This window comes from Lissotriton vulgaris, chromosome 5 (assembly GCF_964263255.1).
Source record: "Lissotriton vulgaris chromosome 5, aLisVul1.2, whole genome shotgun sequence".
NCBI lineage: Eukaryota > Metazoa > Chordata > Amphibia > Caudata > Salamandridae > Lissotriton > Lissotriton vulgaris.
Window position 1 is genome coordinate 1,330,814,509 of NC_141693.1, and position 19,835 is coordinate 1,330,834,343.

The following is a 19,835-nucleotide window of genomic DNA, read 5'->3' on the forward strand; positions in this document are numbered from 1 at the left end:
TTCAGTAATACTGTTTTAAAAATTGTTAGCATTAATAAAATGAGAAAAGATATGTTATGATACTACCCATCCAATCTGATGAAATTATGAAAGGCTTAGTAGTCTAGATTGCTGTTCCCTTATTTGACCTTTAAAGGGAACTAGATGTGGGTAGTTTTTGTTCTAAAATTCTCAGGTGATAACACCATTAGTATTAGTTAAGTCTGTGTAAATAAACTGACAGTCCTTATTAGAGCTGATGTTGCATAGTGTGGATCGTGAAAAGTAGAATGCAAGAAAGACGCCCATGTGATCTTCAGCAATCATTTTTGAAGAAAATATTGTTTTATACGAGTTTGTTTGTCACAACATGTTCTGCTGGAGAAATTTATGTACCCACTATGTTGAAGTTTTTTTCAGTTCTTTATGTAATAAGAATCCCTGTTAAATGAGCAGTTTTAGATTTTCCTGCTGCACCTATAGTATGAGAGCATGGTCCTAAGCGTACAATGCAGGTGTTTTTATTAAGAGAAATCATTATAGAAGTGTCTGCAGTCCTGTACAAGTAATGTAAAGCCTATGAGTAAAAGTGTAGAACATTTCCCTTTTTCTTGAGGTTCTTCAGATGAATAATATAGGAATACACAGGTGTAAGGATTTAGAGTATGTCTGGATTGTTTTTCTCTTTTCCTCAGAATTTACTAAATGAATACGGACTTCCTAAGCTGCTTCAAATAGTATAATAGGTCCAGTTTTTTTTTTACTCTCAGAGAGATTAAGTGGTTCTTGGGTATTTTGAGACTATCCTCTCTGTTGATAGATTATTTATGTGCCTTGTCTAAAGACCTTTTGTTCTGTCCACCAATAGATATTTGCTGCCTTACAACCATTGCCAGAGGGGCCCAGACATCAGATCCAGCCTGGGAGTTAGCACCAGTCCAGCTTGAAGCCAAGATGAAGGTTACCAGCACAGGTGTTGCTGACAACTAGGACCTCAGTGAAGGGGGAAGCACTGGGATGTGAAGTGTGACAAGGCGGTCTGCTGAAGAAGAGGGCTGTGTCGGAGCAAGATGGAATCCGCCTGAGCTCACGCCGGACGCGTAAACACTTGGCTAGCTGCCCTGCGCCTTTCACCGGGATGCTGGATCGTCACGCATGCCAGTCCTGCGGTGCAACGAGAACATCAAGGCTGCTTTCTCCTAGAGGAGGCTTCTCTCTGGAAGTACTTGGCTGCCCATAAAATATTTGTGCTGCCTGCACTGCTCGGAAGACTATGGTGCCGGAAGCGCGGTCTGTTTAGAATTTAGCTGCTGTAGCAGTATTTCTTTGTCCTGCATCCCTCACAGCCTTCAACAAGGGCAACGGACTCATGGACTATCGGATTTTATCCCTGAAGGGTCCACTCAAAGCCAGTAGGAGCATCATGAGTGCCCAGGGGGCACGTAGAGGCACTAAACTAAAAACACCTACTGCCTCCAAGGACTCCAATGTCTCCAAGGATGCCGCTTCTGCTGCGACTGAGGGAGCGCCTAAAACTAAGCCTGAGGTCAGTGGGGACAAACAAGTGGTGGGGAAACTGTTGGGCAAATCGGGGGGGGGGGGGGTCCTCTGTCCAGAGACTCTAAAAACACTGAAGCTGCTCTTACCCCCCTGCAAAAATGTTCTTGGGAATAAAACCCCCCTCTCTCCCGTCAGTAACCCATCAGCAGGAAGTGCAAACCCAGGTGCACTACAAGCGGGGAGCGCTGTAGAAAGTGATGCCTTGTCCACCAGTCCAGAAAACGGCACGGTTACGCTAACAGAGCCAACAAGAGGTCAAGAAGGGCTCCCCAAGCCCCTGCTTCAGCACACCCATATGCTGATGCCACGATTTCCCGGACTCAGCCCGCCCCACAGTCACAGGTAACAGACAATATACTCGGGAAGAATAGCATTGGAATCCCGTTGACCACCTCTGACCCTGGGAAGGAGGGACCTACAAAGTTATTCAAAACTTGGTGGTGCCCCCCGGCTCCAAAATACCTTGGACCCCTGAAGCAGGAGTGGAAAATTTCTACTCTGTGTCAGACAGTACTCCGACCTCCTCCAATGAGGACGGATTCGAGGAAGCTAGCGAAGGGGACAGTGAGGTCTCACACAAGGATACAGGCACGGTTCAGCGTCCCAAAAAAACCATCAGCAAAAACAAACGCCGCAGCCAGCTTAAGTGGGACTATTCCGACTCTCAAATGTCATACCCCGGATGAAGACGATCTAAACTCTACTCAGTGGGGAAGTACAAAGAGCCTGCAAACAGACACCTCTGAACCCTCCCTAGCCTCCATCTTGGCATCCATCAAGGATTTTCATGAAGAAGTTCGGGCGGACAATTGTATCGCTAAGAATGCTGCTAAAAAGCTGCAGGGTGGGATGAGGCGACTGAACAAAACCTGTGCTGACATCAGGGGGTTGTGTGGAGTGCCAAAAAATGATGGATTTAGGCCTAGATCTCTGTACTGGGGTGAATGTATGACATTGTTCTGCATTCTGTCCATCAACTGTTGTTTAGGTCTCGCCTGTCGATGCGCATGCGCATCGAGCTTGCGAGTCTATGGTGGCTTATCCACTCTTTATCCCCAACTTGCAAGGAATCGTGGCGATTCCTTGCAGTGCACGAGAAATTTAAGCTCAATGCGCATGCGCATTGAGCTTAAATGCGCGTGTACATGCCCCCAGCTGCCTGCCTTGCCTACTCTCTCACACAGCCTCCCCCAGCTCCACCCCCTCACTTCTTGATTGCACGGCCGCTAGGCCGTGCCTCCTCTACTCTCCTCCTCCTACTCTCCTCCCCGTCTGTTCCCGCACTCCTCCCACACCCCCGCTCCGCCCCCTCCCCTGCCTGCCATGTCGCGTTCAAAACTTTTACTCCATGCATAATCACGTAATAGTGTAAGAATTACAGAAACAGCTGGCCTGTCACAAGCAGAAAATCTATTTGCGTTTCAGGACTTTGAGCACACGTTTTGCTGAGCGATTTGTTTGAATTAGCATTTTTGTATAGTCTCTTATTGCCGTCCTTCGGGGTACATTATCAGATCTTACTACCTGCTACAAAAGTAAAGAAGCAAACAAAACATGCACTGGAGAGGCTAGAAAAACAAGTACCGACTCAATGACCTCTCCACTTAATAACGTAACCCGAAATGCAATAAAGTGTTTTATATCTTCACCAGACTTGCTTAGAAAGGACCTCAAGCTCACGCACAAGCAGGCTTTCTAATTGGAAGGGAGACTCCCTCCATTTAGACCAATAAAGTGTTCTGTCTCAATTTGTGTTTACTTTCTCCATCAAACGGCAAATCTTCAGGGTATGGTGGCCATCCGAGAAGCTGCCATTCCTCTCGACCGGAAACGCTCTCTTCTGAAATGGCCGCCCCGTTACCCTACCCTGGGGAAGCGTTAGTCCTCTGTCTACTTCTTACGCATCTGCAAAAACTACGAGGCAAGGTACGTCAGAACGCTCTTCGACTCTTGCGTTACAGTGGGTGTTTTGTACAATTAGCGAGGATTAAGGGGTTAAAGGCTGTATTTAAGCTCCTTCAGCGCGCCATATTTTAAACTATTGTTTGCATTGTTTTATTTAGCAATGGCAGCGGCTTCTGTTGCCCCGAGGGTGCCGCTCAGGACAACAACGATACTGGATATAAATGAAGCGAAATCTGCCTGCCTTCGATTTGGTTGCTACTCATCTCAAGCGCATTTTTTCTCAAACTTCCTTTAGGAGTTCGGCATCTGTTTTGTCAGCCTTGAGCTCCTGACACATAGAACGGAACAGCCAATCCGCGTTCGTCCAAGGGCATGAAGTGTAGACCGAGCTGTCACGCTATAGACCCCACGCCTCAGGATGGAGATGTCAGTAATGTTTAGATCATACTTTCGCCTGTCAATTTGAGGCGGCGCTCTGGATCGTTTCATACGAAAAAATGAAGCAGGGTTTTCCGCCAAGGCTATTCAACTAACCCTTGTATGGTCCTGACTACACTTATAGAAACATATACATTAGTCTGGCCCAGTCCTACCAAACTGTGACTTTGGACATATATTAGGGTGTTATCAGGGTCAATAGTACTTACTATCGACAGTGGTTGTAATTTAAACAGTCTATAAGCAGTCCTCTGAAGTCATTAGATGTAGCTCACTCACCCTCACCCTCTCACCCTCACTCACCCTCACCCTCACTCACCCTCAACCCCTCACCCTCACTCACCCTCACTCACCCTCACCCTCACTCACCCTCAACCCCTCACCCTCACTCACCCTCAACCCCTCACCCACAATCCCTCACCCTCACTCACCCTCACCCTCACCCACACTCACCCACACTCACCCTCACTCACCCTCACTCACCTTCACCCACCCTCACTCACCTTCACCCACCCTCACTCACCTTCACCCACCCTCACTCACCCTCACCCTCACTCACCCTCAACCCCTCACCCTCACTCACCCTCAACCCCTCACCCTCACTCACCCTCAACCCCTCACCCTCACTCACCCTCAACCCCTCACCCTCACTCACCCCCACTCACCCTCAACCCCTCACCCTCAACCCCTCACCCTCACTCACTCACCCTCAACCCCTCACCCTCAACCCCTCACCCTCACTCACCCTCAACCCCTCACCCTCAACCCCTCACCCTCAATCCCTCACCCTCACTCACCCTCAACCTCACTCACCCACACTCACCCACACTCACCCTCACTCACCCTCACTCACACTCACACTCACCCACCCTCACCCACCTTCACCCTCACTCACCCTCACTCACCCTCACCCTCACTCACCCTCAACCCCTCACCCTCACTCACCCTCAACCCCTCACCCACCCTCAACCCCTCACCCTCACTCACCCTCAACCCCTCACTCACCCTCACCCTCACTCACCCTCACTCAGCGCAACCACAGCATCTTCACTAAATATATTTAATAAACTTTAAGCTATTGGCAATATAAAATAAAATCCATTTTATTTACGTATTAATTATTAATTGTTTTTTAAAGCCATTGATTTTTTTAATATCAATACATATAAGTCACATATAAGTCCCGTTAATACAAAACATGTTGCTTTACAAATGCTAGAGGTGTCACATTTACAAAAATTATAACTATTGGCTTTGTAAAGAAGAAAGCTATTAATTTAGCTATTTAGAAAAAACAACACATAAATAAAAAACAAAAAAATAAATAACACCTATAGCTCAAACTTTCCTACTGCGAGACCTATTGCATTTCCAATGCAATAGGTCTCGGAGAATTTGAGTTAGAGCTTTTAGAAATGATTATGGCTTTTTTTTTAAATTCTTTAGCATTGGCTACAGGAAACAAAAATGCTAAAGATTTACAAAAAAACCCATAAACAATTCTAAAAGCACTAACTCTAATGCTGCGAGACCTATTGCATTTCTAATGCTTGTTTTGCATTTGTCACCCCGAGTGGGATGGGTATGCTCAGACGTGAGTCCTTAGCTCTCCACACCACTGAAGTCAAGCTATCCTGGCTGAAGATGGCTGATAGCCAGAAACCGGTCCTAGGAAGCTTGATTCCGGTCCAGGAAAGACATGGCTTGGCAGTTCGGGCTGGACTGTTCCCATGAGGTACAGGGTCAATGCTGATTTGCATATGGCCATGTCTGAACTGGGGTGGTGTGGAGTGCAAAAAAACGATGGATTTAGGCCCGGATATCTGTACTGGGGTGAATGTATGACATTGTTCTGCATTCTGTCCATCAACTGTTGTTTTTGCATTTGTCACCCCAAGTGGGATGGGTATGCTCAGACGTGAGTCCCATGCTCTCCACACCACTGGAGTCAAGCTATCCTTGCTGAAGACGGCTGATAGCCAGAAACCGGTTCTAGGATGCTTGATTACGGTCCAGGAAAGACATGGCTTGGCAGTTCAGGCTGGACTGTTCCCATGAGGTACAGGGTCAAGGCTGATTTGCATATGGCCATGTCTGAACTGGGGTGGTGTGGAGTGCAAAAACTGATGGATTTAAGCCCAGATCTCTCCTACTGGGGTGAATGTATGACATTGTTCTGCATTCTGTCCATCAACTGTTATTTTTGCATTTATCACCGAGTGGGATGGGTATGCTCAGACGTGAGTCCCATGCTCTCCACACCACTGGAGTCAAGCTATCCTGGCTGAAGACGGCTGATAGCTGGAAACAGGTCCTAGGATGCTTGATTCCGGTCCAGGAAAGACATGGCTTGGCAGTTCGGGCTGGACTGCTCCCATGATGTACAGGTTCAAGGCTGATTTGCATATGGCCATGTCTAAACTGGGGTGGTGTAGAGTGCAAAAAAACTATGGATTTAGGCCCAGATCTCTGTACTGGGGTGAATGTATGACATTGTTCTACATTCTATCCATCAACTGTTGTTTTTGCATTTGTCACCCCGAGTGGGATGGGTATGCTCAGACGTGAGTCCCATGCTCTCCACACCACTGGAGTCAAGCTATCTTGGCTGAAGACGGCTGATAGCCAGAAACCGGTCCTAGGATGCTTGATTCCGGTCCAGGAAAGACATGGCTTGGCAGTTCGGGCTGGACTGTTCCCATGAGGTACAGGAAAGGGGGGTGGTGATGAACAGAGTGTCTGAATTAAGCAGACCACTCTTACCCTGTCCAAAGATCAGGGCTTGATCCATCACCGTTATTTATCTCACTGCACCATCCCAGCTCAGAACCTGGCTATATGCAAATCAGTCTGTCCCTGGCCCAGTGCATCATGGGAACAGGGCAGACTAAACTACCAAGCCAATTCTTCACCAGAAAGGAGACAAGCTACCGGGGACCGGTTTCTGGCATTTCAGCCGTCTTCGGCCCGGCTTGCTTGAATCCTGATGGTGCAGTGAGAAAGGGACTCATGTCTGAGTATACCCTGCCACACCTATAGTGGCCAAAAACGATTCAGAAAAGGGGGGCATTTGTGACTCATATACAGTGATTGGTGTACACTACTAGTGAGTGCAGACCAAACGCGACCACATACTTTTGGGGGGGACTTTCTTTTTTTCCTTGGACTGTTATTTTTCCTGAAAACTCCCAATTCTTACTACCATGAGTAAACCAGCATCTGTTGCATCTGTGGATCTAGATTTTGAGGAAGAGAGGTTGGAAACTTACACTTTGAAAAAGCTCAAGCATCTCTGCAAGAAATTGAAAATTGCTACACCAGGCATTTCTAAAAAAGGATGACTATCAAAAGGCGCTGAGGGCCTGGGTAGAAGCAAGAAATGCTCCTGAGTTGCTGGTGGAGCCAGCTGGGGATGCAGATGGGCAACTGGATAGGCCAGTGTTTCCAGCCAGGGGAGGAGTACCGTCCCCACCTGACTGTAGTATCTCTTCCAAAGACCTTTCCCCGGGAGAGCTGGAAGACAGGGAGAGAAATAGGGCACACAAGCTGGAGATGGCTAAGCTTAAGATAGAGGTTCAGAGGGAAATAGTGAATAACAAGTTGTCCTTGGAGAGAGAGAGAATAAGAATCGAACATGAGAGGATGTTGAGGGAGTTAGAGATCAAGGCAAAGGGCTTACAGATCAATCTCTCTGCTGGCAGCACACCATCTGTGCCTTCAGAAGGCAGGGTATACATCCCCAAGGATGTCATGAAAGATTTCCGTAAGCATGAAGATATTGGGCAGTGGTTTGCAGCCTATGAAATAGCAATGTTGGCCACCGGGTCCCTGAGAAGGATTGGGGAGCGGGGTTGTGGGGCCGCTTTGTGAGTGAGGGGATGGATACTTTGTTAGACCTACCCAGTGAGAATAGGATGTCTTTTGCCGACATGAAGGAAGCACCGATGACAAGATATGGTTTGACCCCAGAACTCTATAGACAGAGGTTCAGGAATTGTAAGAAGCTGGAAGGAACCACTTGGGTAGAATATGTATGTTTCTTTTGCAGAGCTATGGATAGTTGGGTGAAGGGTAGCAAAGTGGATACTTTTGAAGCGCTTTATGATTTGATTGCAAGGGAGCACTTGTCTGCTAATTGTTTTCCAGAGCTACGCCAGCACCATATTGATAGCAAGTTGACTAACCCTAGGAAGCTTGCAGAGGAGGCGGACCACTGGGTCAGTACCCGGATCCACAAGGGTCATATGGGAGACTCTGCCAAAGGTGGGCAGGGTCCCCAGCAGAAGGGTGGGGGGGGGACAAGGGTAAACCGAGTGAGTTCCAGGAAGGGCCCCAAATTAACTCCCAAGGGAACCAAGGGAAGAGTTCCCAGCCTCCCCCTGAGAAGAAGTCAGAGCCCCCGACAAGGTAAACCTGTTCACAGGGGACCAGTTACCTGCTTTCAGTGTAAGCAGGTGGGACACAGTTGGTATGACTCCAGTGTCCCCAAAAGAGTCAGTCTATGCCACCCCGTGCACCCCCAGTCAGATGGCAAGTGTAGAACTGGGAGTGGAGGAGAACGGTGCCCAAGGTGGGTGGGGTCCCGCAGAAATATCCCTTATCTCATTAGGAGACTTTGAGATGGTCCCTAAAAACCAACTGCCTAATAACACTAAAAAATACATGCAGTGGGTGACCATCAATGGCCACAGAGTGGAGGCTCTTAGAGGCACTGGAGCCAGTGTGACAGCTGTCAAGTGTCACTTGGTGTCTGAAGAGCAGGGGGTCCCAAATGCATTCTTCCCAGTGGTTGTCGCTGTCAACACGGAGAGCCATTGCAAGGTGGCTCAGGTTCACTTTGAGTGGGGAGGGGTCTCTGGTACTCTTCAGGTAACTGTGAGGTCAGCCATGCCTGTTGATTGTCTGTTAGGCAATGATTTGGAAAGCTATCCTTGGGCTAAGGTGGAGGAGAAGGCTCATTTGGAGTTGTTGGGTCTACCCGAGTGGGCGTGTGTGACCACTCGGTCTATGGCAGCCAAGGGTGTTCAAGAGATCCTGGAGTCTGAAAGTATGGCCCAGGAACCTGCCTTAAAGAGAAGAGGTAGAGGGCGCGGGAAACCAGCCCCTATTGTTCCCACAGTCCAGGAGGAGACAGACCTTGAGGGGGATGCCCTGGAAACTACAGGGGAGCAAATTGCTGAACTGGGGAACCTATCTGAGCTGACCCATTGGCAGCAAAAAAGAGGGCCCTCCAGGGAGGAATTTTGTGCAGAGTAGAGGAATTGCCCTTCTTTTGAGGGTTTGCGGCAACAGGCCACAAACCAGGCAGCCGGTGATCAGTCTGGATCACATTGGATCTACTGGGAGAACAACCTCCTGTGCAGTGAGCCTAAGGTTGCTGAGCCTGGGTCAGCCCGTGTGCTGGTGGTACCCCAGCGCTTCAGAGCCTTCCTACTGGGGTTGGCTCATGATGTACCTTTAGCTGGACATCTGGGGCAGGACAAGACCTTTGTAAGGCTTGACACCCACTTTTATTGGCCCCAGATGCGGAAGAGTTTAGATACTCATTGTAGGACTTGTCAAACTTGCCAGGTGTGAGAAGTTGGCCTGGTATACGATGTCCAATATTCTAGTGGGCACCTTGCACCAGTCCAAACGACCCTTATTGATAGGAGGTTGTAAAGTCAAACTTATAGAAAGCTATCCTAGCGGTAGCTGTGGAGAGCAGCCTTCAGGCTAAGACTTAGAGGCGAGTTAAGCTAGTTGTTTTACCAATTATAATCTCTTGAATGATCAAATGAAAGCACACCACACAAGGTAAATATCAAATTTATATGTATTTATTCTAAACACAACCCCTCTGGACTCTTTATGAGGTCAGAGGTAAAAGTACAATACAAGGAACTTAATTAGCATACGACAAGTTGCACAGTATACGTTATGCCCTAGGGGCCTCACAAACTATATACTAAAATAGTGGTATAAGAACCACGTGAGAGTTAGAAAGCAGGCCTAGGGCCTGTAGAACCGCTGGGGCTACCTATAACCACCTACGGTTAGAATGCAGGAGGCCCACGGGGGACGTGTGCCGTGTCTAAACACAGCCACGGATCACCATTGACTTTCTATGGAGAACGAACAACTTACAATTTTAAAGATTAAGGGCACTTCTGGGTGAACTACGATGGAACCCTTTTAGACTAGGACACTTCAGGAGTCAAGACCCAAGGGAGCACCGGAGTACTCATGTTACCTCACCCAGGGAAGCCGGGTGCGTAGGTGTATTTTGGCGTAGGGTTTTGACGTCGATTCCTATGGAGAGCTGCGAAGAAATGCTGCAGGCGACTAGAGGAAAAGTGTTTCCGGGTAAATCCAGGGGTGGATTGGAGATGTTAAGAACCTGAAAGCAGAGGAGAAAGAGTCTGGGTCACTAACCAGTGACCAGGATGGCAAGGAGAAGATGCCAGCCGATGTTGGGTGATTTCAGGTGAAAGAGGTGAAGCTTGACTCTTCAGCCACGAGAACCAGGAGGCGTCAACAATGACCAGGAACTCGATTTAAGCTGTCTCACGAAGGATCTAGTTGACTCTGGTGTCGGAATCCGGATTGGACCCAACAAGCCTTGGCAACAGCAACCTATGCAAGATGACAAGATTGGCTTTGGTACAGACCAGCAAGGTCTGAGGGACTCCTCCTTTGGAGAGGAGTGGGAGCACGTCTGGAGCAACCAGGAAAGCTCACTAAATCAAAGATGGCCCTTCGTGGGGGCTCGCTAGCCAACGGACTAGGAATGAGCGGAAATGCACAAAGCGGGCCCACGGGACACTCGTGGAGTGTAGGCCTCTGAGCTTCGGTGCAAAATGAGCTCGGGCAGGGTCTTCAAATACCACAATGCTCAACTTCAGGATACCTCGGGAAGTAGGTGCAGTTGCAAAGATGCAGGATGTCCAGGAGTTCCGGTCCCACGTCTCTCGTGTCCGCTACAGGTCTCAGCTTTGCTGGGAGCGCAGGTCAGCGTCAGAGATGTCTGGAAGTCCATGTCCTGTGTCACAGATTCTTCTGAAGCCTCGAAAATACAGACCGGCAAAGATGCAGTTGGTGCCTGTTTGAACAGGGTGGTCACTCCTTGACCACAAGGAAGATTTCTTCTGTCTTCCAGTCAAAATGGAATGTCAAAGGTCAAAGATATAAGTTGCAGAGTTTCGTCCAGGGTAATCTAAAGTCCTAGGGACTGGGGTTCTATACTTATGGTAAGTTTAGGGGTTGGACTAACTCTAAGGTCCCTCGTATGGGTGGACCTGGGGAGGGGGTGGTTACACCCCTTCCCCTTTGTTCAATTTCGCACCAGAGCTGGGGCTAAGCGCCCCAGCAACCGGTTTGAACTGGGAAATGCATGGAGCACCTTCTGTGCCCCAGGCAGTGTCTGAAAAGCATTCACTGAATGCAACCCACCCTGCCCCAATACACTGAAGTCTGTGTGGGGAGGAGCCAGCACCTCCCTGGACAGGAAACCTATTGTCCAGGCCTCTCCTGCCATAGTTTCATCCAACAGCAGGAGGGCAGACTCATGTGATGCTGGGGCTCGGATTAACTTTAACCGGGTTTACCAGTAACTACATGTCTTCTGCCTCTAGAAGGGTGGAATGCTACCCCCGCCGCCAGAACTGGCGGGGGGAAGTATTCCAAAGTGTTTGACACCTTACACAACATGTTTTGATAAAGCCAAACCAAAGTTAGCATTAACCGCGAGGATTATAATGCACTTAAGAGTGTATCGTATGGCTATATCATAGAACAGCTATAAGGAGATGGTTCCGAAAGCTGCAGAGGGGCTCAGCTCATGCTAGGGCACCCTTTCACACAAAACCAAGCACTCTGCCTCCAGGAGTGTCAAGGCCTGCCATAGGAGTAACTTATAGGTTACTATGTGTCTATATATGAGGTAGATATAGGTATACTCTATCTAAGTAAGGGGTGCTTACACCACCTTACCCAGGCTGTAAGTACAGACCTGTGGTATCAGTTTGGAAGGCTAACCAGTGGTGGCACAATACATGCTGCAGCCCCTGGTAGGCCTCTGGGGTCCCTATGCCCTGGGTACCTAAGTGTCATAAAGTGAACATAGGTTGACTAACCTCCAAAGCAGGATATCGCGGGAGCGATGAATGTTGCTTGTTCTCCGTCTTCCCCTATATGGAACCACCTGCGAGTAGTCAGAGGACTCAAACAGAGAGTACCACACCAGGGGAAGGGGAAAAAGTGGATAAAGAAACAATAAAGTTGCAGCCGTTTCAATCATCAATTCTAGACTGGTTGGGAGTTGCTGTGAATATACTCCTCTCTAGACCAAGAATCCTGCAGAGGATAGAATATATGTCATACACAAAATACACACTCGATTTGGTGTAGATCAATATAACTATGTGTGTATATAACTTACAATTTAAACTGCAGCAAGTATCTCCCAGAAGAAAATCACAAAATGTAAAAATAAAGTAAGAATAAAAAGAAAAGTTCATAAGCGTACAAAATACGCAGTATGATTGTCAAAATTTTCAATGTTCCTATGGGGACAATGACTTTACACCCAAGGAGGAACTATAGGTAACAAGATCACCTTCTTGTACAGGTAAATGTGGGTTTAAAGCTCAAATGACTTTCTGAGCTAATGACGATCTTCCAAAAGAAAATGAAATAGAATACCTTTCTTGCGCTGTTAGTCTCTAAGGTGTGGGCGCTTCTGAATCAATAAGGAAACAAAACAAACAGGAAGTCTCGATGTCACTCTGCGCTTACGAAGTGACATCCAGGACTCTTCACGCCCAGCGATCCTTAATGTACATCGGCAAGCTATCCCTAATCCAGCGCGGCATGTGCTATACTAAATGCTACACTAACCTCTGCGTGAGTCAGCTCCGCACACGCTTACCGGCAAACACTGATCGGCTTCACACATCCGGCGCGTCTCAATGCTCCGAGACTCAACGCAGCCCAGCGCTCAACGGGCCAGAGCGGCTTCAGGGATCCAGCGTGTCTCAATGTTACGAGACTCTGCGCAGGCCAGCGCTCTGTGAGTCAGAGCGGCTTCAGGGATCCAGCGCGGCAATGCGCTTTCAAAATCGGGTCAAAAACAAGGAAAGCCACAACAGGCTCCATCCGATATGATGACTTTCTTCAGCTTCTCAAAACGACGATATCAGGTGACAAGCACCTGATTCAGGAAGAGGAAGGGATAAAATAAGGCAGGAGAGTGGAAAGAGAGAAGGAGACTCACTCCCTAGCTTTCTGGGACGTGTAGTCCTCTCATTCATACCACAATCATCCCTCTTGTGTGCAGGCAATTAGGGGTAGAGTGTGACACTAAGGTACTATATACAGGGGCTCACAAGGGTGCCACAGTAACCAATCTGGTATGTACCTAAAGTACATGGTATCAATTTAGAGAGAGAACAGCTAGGCTGTGGGCCTGATTAGCAGTGCTGGAGCCATACTAAAGTCGAAAAACCAGTGAAGCAGAGCAAAAAGTGGTGTAACCATAGGAAGCAGACCCTACTCTCCTACACCAGGCAAGTGAGAAAAGTGGAAGGAAGCACAAGGCTCCTCTCCAACCTTTCCCTGTAGTCAGTAGCCCCTTAGAACGGGTGGGCATTGACATTGTAGGGCCACTGGACCCAAAGACAGCCATGGGCAACAGGTTTATCCTGGTCTTGGAGGACCATGCTACTCGGTACCCGGAAGCCATCCCGCTCAGGACAGTGAAGGCCCCCGTGGTGGGATGGCTCTGATGGGGATTTTCTCCCATGTGGGGTTCCCCAGAGAGGTGGGGTCTGAACTTCATTTCCAGTTAAATGAAGTATCTGTGGAAGGAGTGTGGTGTTACCTATAAGTTCACCACTCCTTACCACTCACAAGGAAATGAGCTGGTTCAGAGATTCACCCAGACCCTTAACGGCATGATTATGGGTCTTGAGGAACCTATGAGGCGTAAGTGGGACGTCCTCTTGCCATGCCTTCTTTTTGCTTACTGTGAGGTGCCACAAAAGTCCCTAGGGTTCAGCCCCTTTGAACTGTTGTAAGAGGACCTTTGAGTGTGGTCAAGGAAGGCTGGGAGCAATCTCCCAGGAAACCTCCCCAGGATGTATACAGTTACATGCTGGCCTTCAGGAACCAGACTCAGCGAAGCAGACAGCTCGCTCAGGCGAATCTGGAGAATCCAGGAGGACATGAAGCGGTGGTACTATCAGAATGCCACTCTGATTGAGCTTCAACCTGGATAGAACGTTTGGTTCATGGCCCCTGTAGAGCCTTGTGCGCTCCAGGACAGGTGGACTGGACCATTTGAGGTGGTGGAGCGCAAGAGTGATGTCACCGATTTGGTGAACTTGCGGTCCCCCAGGAACCCTTTGCGGGTCCTGCATGTTAACCGCCTGAAGCCCCACTTAGAAAGGTCCAAAGTGGGCATGCTCCTAGCGACAGATGGTGAAATGGAAGAGGAGACAGAGCCTCTTCCTGACCTCCTGTCTGCAACAGAGCAAGATGGGTCAGTAGATGGTGTCAGCCTCTCTGCCACACTGACCCCTGATCAACAGCAAGATTGTCACCAACTGTTGGGACAATTCTCTGATTTGTTTTGCTTGAATCCTGGTGTCACTGAGTGGTGCGTCCATGATGTGGACACTACGAACAGTCGACAGCACAAAGCATACAGAGTGACTGACAAGGTCATAGCTTACATCAAGAAGAAAGTCTCCAAGATGTTTGCCTTAGAGATGATTGCGTTCTCTAACAGTCCTTGGGCCAGCCCAGTGGTTTTGGTCCCAAAGACTGCCGCGCCCGGTGCCACACCAGAACTCCGGTTCTGTGTGGACTACCGGAGACTCAATTCAGTCCCCAGGACTGACGCACACCCCATCCCCAAAACTGATGAGCTCATTGATCGGTTAGGGGATGCACAGTACCTCAGCACGTTTGATTTGACATCTGGGTATCGGCAGATCGCCCTGACTGATGGGGCCAAAGAGAGGTCAGCATTATCCACACCAGATGGGCATTACCAATTCCGGGTTATGCCCTTTGGAATGAAGAATGCCCCTGCCACCTTTCAGAGGTTGGTCAACCAGGTGTTAGTTGGACTGGAAGATTTCAGTGCCGCCTACCTGGATGACATTGCAGTCTTCAGCGCCAGTTGGGAAAAAACAACTGCGCCACTTCTGGGAAGTGTGAATGGCCCAGCGAAAGGCAGGCCTCACAATCAAAGCGAGTAAGTGCCAGATCGGGCAGGGTTCCTTGGTGTACTTGGGTCACCAGGTAGGGAGCAGCCAGGTGATGCCCCTGCAACCCAAAATTGATACCATCCTGGCATGGGACCCCCTAAGACTCAGACACAGGTGAGAGCCTTTTTAGGACTCACAGGGTACTACAGGAGGTTTGTCAAAGGGCATAGCAACATTGTTGCACCCTTGACTGAGGTGACTTCCAGGAAGCAGCCCAAGAAAGTGAACTGGACTGACACCTATCAGAAGGCTTTTGACACCCTGAAGACTGCCATGTGCACAGCACCCATGCTTTAGGCGCCCTACTTCTCAAAGGAATTCATTGCTCAAACAGGCGCTTCAGAGCATGGTGTGGGGCTGTTCTTTCACAGATTAATGAGGAGGGCCTAAACTAACCTGTAGCCTTCATCAGTAGGAGTTTACTTCCACGGGAACAGAGGTGGAGTGCAATTGAGCGTGAGGCATTTGCTGTGGTCTGGGCACTGAAGAAGTTGAGACCCTATTTGTTTGGGACTCACATCCTGGTTCAGACCGACCACAGGCCCCTCAGATGGCTAATGCAGATGAGGGGTGAGAACCCAAAGTTGTTGAGGTGGTCCATTTCCCTACAGGGGATAGACTTTATGGTGGAACACCGCTCTGATACAGAACACGCCAATGCTGATGGTCTGTCCAGATTTTTCCACCTTAGTGAAGAGAACACCCAAGGGGAAGGGCAGTTCTCCCCACATTTTAGCTGGAGGGGACACGTGTTAGACCTGGCATCATTGGCGTGAGTCTCCCTTCCATTTTTTACTGATTGCCTCCTCTGTTTTTGATCTGTTTTGCTGGTTAGATGCTTTGGGCATGGTGCCCTTGCTATTCCATGCCACTGTGCAAGTGCTCCCTATGTTAAATTGTTGTATTGATCAATGATCCCATGATTATTATTTGATTTACTTGTCAGACCCTAGTACAGTGCACCATGTGTGCCCAGGGCTTGTAAATCAAATGCTGCTGGTGGGCTTGCAGCACTGGTTGTACCATCCACAGAAGCAGCTTGTAAAGTGTGTCTCAGGCCTGCCATTGCAGGGTCTGTGTGCATTCCGTGACTGCCATGTCGACTTGGCAAGTGCACCTACTTACCAGTCCCTAAACCTTCCCTTGCCTTCATATCAGACACCACTCAGGTAGGCCCAAAGGGCAGGGTGCATTGTAAGGAAAAGGTAGGACATGCCCTGGTGTGTTTGGCAGGCTACCTGCTCCCCATAGGTCACAATGGGCAGCCTGAATATTACATCTTATAATCCTAACTGACTCAGGGAACATGGTAGAAATTCGAGTTTAGTATGTCTGAACTCAGAATGATAAAATACATATTTTAGTGAAGTTGGTTTTAACATTCCGTTTTCGAAAATGCAACTTTTAGAAAGTAGGTATTTTCTTGCCTAACTATCCAAGCCTGCCTCTGCTAGGTTGTGTATTCTTTGTCTAGAGTTTGAGTGACAGGGGATTGGGGATTCCAGGAGACAGGGTGAGTCAGTACAGTGCTGAATAGAGAGATCTATATCTAGATGGGAGGGAAGAGTTACACCTGGGACCTGAATAGGGCTGGACCTTCCCTCTACAATGCTGTCTCCACCTCCTGTGGTGTGTCAGATGTCCCTGGCCTACACTGTGAAAGGAAAGAAGGAGTCTTGTCAACAAAGTGCTCCAGGACTGACCAGAAATGGTTTGGACTAGGCAGAGGCCTCTCTGCCTTCAGAGAACAAAGAGAAAAGTAGTATAAATATTGGGACCCAGACCCAAGAACTTTAGATCACTTCTGGGAACAAGACGGACCTTTTGCCAAGGAGAAGAACCAAGAAAGCTGCAGGAGTTTGGACTGCCAGTGTGCTGTTTGCTGGGTTGCATGCAGTGGTCTCTTCATTGCCAAGGAAAGGAGAAGGAACTTTTTAAGAACTTTCATCATCTTGCAGAATATTACTCCAAGGGCTTGATTTGAGCTTGCCTCTTGACCGAAGTCTCAGGGATACTAGAATACAACTCCTTCTGTTTGCCTTCATGTGGAACTTGCTGTTACAGTGCTACAGAAGGAATCTGCAACATCGACACCGGCGAGCGATGCCGTAATCTTCACCGAAGTTGACGTGGGTAGCCAAGAAACCTCCTCTCCGGTCCGGAAACTACGCCTCCCCTGCCTGGACAAGCATCCAGGACCCGATGCCTCATCTCTCTCTGTCTTTGTTTTCGCTATTCCAAGGTACTGTTCTTCGTGGGTCTGTGTCGACTCTGGGCCTGCCGCCGCGCACCTCGCGGTCAGCTCTGTACTTTGAAATTTCTTGACCATGACGTTGTGTTAACTCCAGTTGGGGTTATCTGTTGCTAAAAATTGCTTTCAAGTGAATAACCTATTTTTGAACTATTTCTACCATCTTGAAGAATTCGTATTGAGTACAGTATTATGGATTTTTGTTGTTTATGGTCTTGTTATAAGTCTATATAAAGAATACTTATTTTTATAAAACCTGTGTTGTGTCCATTTGTAGTGTTTTCACTGTATTACTGTATGCGTTTACAAATGCTTAACACACTGCCCCTGAGATAAGCCTGTCTGCTCCCTGCCAAGCTACCAAGGGGGTGAGCAGGGGCTATCCAGTAGTGTAATCCCCTTTCCCTGACTTAGAAGCAAGGGTCCCTATTTGGTCAAAGGTGTATACCATTGCCAACTAGAGACCTCCAGTTCTAACATCAATCAATACTGTTCTGATATAAATTTAAGAATTGTTTAAAAAAGCGTAAAAATTTAAAACAAACAAGTTCCTATAGGGGTGCCAGCATACAGCTGCAGGGCACTTCTGCTGTGGCAATATTAAACTTTAGAAAACAATTCCTTAGGTGTTTGCGACGTATTGGTTGCAATGTCGGGCAAACAAATAGAATATGATTTAAGTCTTGTATACAGGAGTTATATAAGTGACAAAGTCTTTCCTGTCTAGCAATGCCCTCCCAAGCTCCTGTTATGATTCTTAGAGAGAGTAAATTCAGTCTAAGCAACAGAATAACTCTTCGTACTCCATGTTCCTAGATGGTTGGAATACAAACTAGAATTCTGTCTAATCTATGTGTCATTAATGGAATTATCAATTGGCTGGGATTCCACCTTTCTTAGTTGAATACTGCTTGTATCACAATGATGCTTGTGACTTTAAACATCTTTGATCTTTTCCATCCCAAACGTATCAATTAGAGGGACTGGACATGTGTGCTCAAGCATATGTAGTAGAAACATAGGTAGAAATGCACCAATGTCTATTCGCTAGAAAATGAGGAATTACCTTATTTGTTTTCAAAGCGCTCATGACCGGTGCTCAATTTTTGCATAACAGGAAGGATATCACCATTACCTATTCTTGCATGAGTTTGTGCAGTGTTCTTTTACCCCTCAGCTAGGTTCATGTTCTTTCAGTAACTACATAAATCGAAACGACACTGCACATAAAGAGATAAAATACACTGTGAATAGACTGCCCTAGTAACACATCACATTATTATGGCATCTTGGCCCCTAGAATTATATATTCATGTCACCTTTGTGTATCCCCACAGAAAGGAAAATGTTTCCTGAAGGCTATTTCAAAAACCCAGACTCAGCATCCCGGGGAGCAGATCCGCCACGTCCACAATACGTACTGGTTGTGCAACATATCAAGTTGGTAACAGGATGAAAAGGTTCCATTTTATAATATAAGATAGAAGGATCAGGTGCCATACAACATCTCAAGTTGCGAAAAAAAAGGGGGGGGGGTGAAATAGGAATATGTCCATAGTTAAATCATCTTCGTGTAAGTCAGCGGCGTTAAGACATACTATTCAGGATTAGCGAGCGTACAAATATAGTTCGCGCCAGCTGAATGTCCGCCCAGTAGCACTGAAACATCGCGAGAATTGAGGCACATATGAAACAGCAGATATGGCCATAAAAATGAACCCATTACACTGACCTGGAAAAGAAGAAAAGAAAAGGGCAAAGAAAGATGAGAAGAAAAACGGCCATAGAAATAAAACGAAAAACAAAACACCCATCCCCCAAGCCCCCACCCTGCACCCCTGCAGATGACTACGGCCTACCCCCCTAGAAGCGTGCCTGTCGCCCAAGAACTGAAACCCGAAATATAGAAAGACCCAGTGAAAAACAGAAAGAAATTAAACCCCACCCAAAGAGGGGAAATGGAGGAGGGCTATCTTCTACGTGCTCCCGGTCTCTCCCCCCCGCCCTAACAAAGGGGTTCCCCCGAAACTGTCGCATCTGAATAGTCCAAACTGAGAAAACATCCCGGGGGGAACCGCCGACCCTGCCCCGGACTCCATTAAGCTAATGAAGCAGTCCCGTTACCGATAAAACCTCAATGTACAACCCAAACAACAGTCTCAGCCTTGGCCTCGTCGATCGAATTCGCCGAGTCCCTCAGACGAATAAAGCCCCATCATCAAAGTGTCAAAAGATACACAGAAGTGGTCGGAACATAGTTCAGTAGATGGAAAAAGAACAGTAGATCCCAAAGTAAGCAGCTGGTACCAACTATGTCCCTCCCCGTCTCCGAAGCCAGGCATTATCACATCCGCCATCTTGATAGACCGACTGGGGAGGGGGTTCGATACAATCCAAAACAGTTCACAGTACCAATAAAAGGTTCCAGGATAGGGACAGCAGTTAAATGT

At 47.9% G+C, this 19,835-nt stretch overlaps 2 protein-coding genes across 4 annotated transcripts in view; one reads left to right on the forward strand and one right to left on the reverse strand.

Moving 5' to 3' along the window:
• The window catches only part of SLC26A8 (solute carrier family 26 member 8), a 3,386,895-nt gene that overhangs the window by 2,170,883 nt on the left and 1,196,177 nt on the right, over positions 1-19,835 (reverse strand). The window lies entirely within an intron of this gene.
• Positions 1-19,835, forward strand: part of LOC147712559 (uncharacterized) — a 293,966-nt gene that overhangs the window by 143,645 nt on the left and 130,486 nt on the right. Inside the window, exon 3 of one of the 3 annotated variants that reach the window (XM_086923261.1) lies at positions 848-1,525. The exons of the other annotated variants lie outside the window; for them this stretch is intronic. The gene's annotated coding sequence lies outside the window, so the exon portion shown is untranslated. The remainder of the gene's footprint in view (positions 1-847; positions 1,526-19,835) is intronic. 3 annotated transcript variants of the gene reach the window in all.